Source organism: Crocuta crocuta, unplaced genomic scaffold, assembly GCF_008692635.1.
Source record: "Crocuta crocuta isolate KB4526 unplaced genomic scaffold, BGI_CrCroc_1.0 scaffold5639, whole genome shotgun sequence".
NCBI classification, from domain to species: Eukaryota; Metazoa; Chordata; class Mammalia; order Carnivora; family Hyaenidae; genus Crocuta; species Crocuta crocuta.
Window position 1 is genome coordinate 179 of NW_027531669.1, and position 573 is coordinate 751.

Sequence of the window (573 nt, forward strand, 5' to 3'; positions counted from 1 at the left end):
GGAAGGCTCGTCTAGGCCCATCTGTCCCCTTCCTTGTAAAATCCACTTCTGGCAAGAGCTGTATGACCCCTTAATATATAGTGAATATCGTATTACATTCAGGGAACAACCATGTAATTAAGTTTGTCTGATGAGAATATGTAGAGACACCAAATAAAATCTACACGGCTCAAGGATTTAAACCCAACAATTGGAATAGTAAGTACATTAGAACTCAGGGGTCGAATTCTTAAAGTAAAAATAGAAGTGGCATTCATGAGTAATAGGCACGTTTAAATAATGTAGGTCCAAAAGTCGTCAGAAGTAGTGCTCACTTGGCAGCACATGCACTACAATGGGAACAACACAGAGAAGACTAGCATGGTCCCTGTGCAAGGATGACACGCAAAATTTTGAAGCATTGTATATTTTTTTAAAANAGAAGTCATAAGTAAAATAAAATGCTGAAAAAAATTCAAGTATTTTGCATAAAACAGAGTCAACAAATACAGGACCGTGGGTCACAGGCTGAGTAGGCTCTGGTTTTCAGATGATTAAATGGGAAGAGTGTTTCTGGCCCTTACTAAGTTTTGA

General features: G+C 38.1%; 1 non-coding gene across 1 annotated transcript; it reads left to right on the forward strand.

Moving 5' to 3' along the window:
- The first annotated feature begins 306 nt into the window (after nucleotides 1-306).
- On the forward strand, nucleotides 307-412 carry LOC144238882 (U6 spliceosomal RNA). Its single transcript, XR_013337246.1, has one exon. It is a non-coding gene; the product is annotated as a U6 spliceosomal RNA (small nuclear RNA).
- The last annotated feature ends 161 nt before the right edge of the window (nucleotides 413-573 follow it).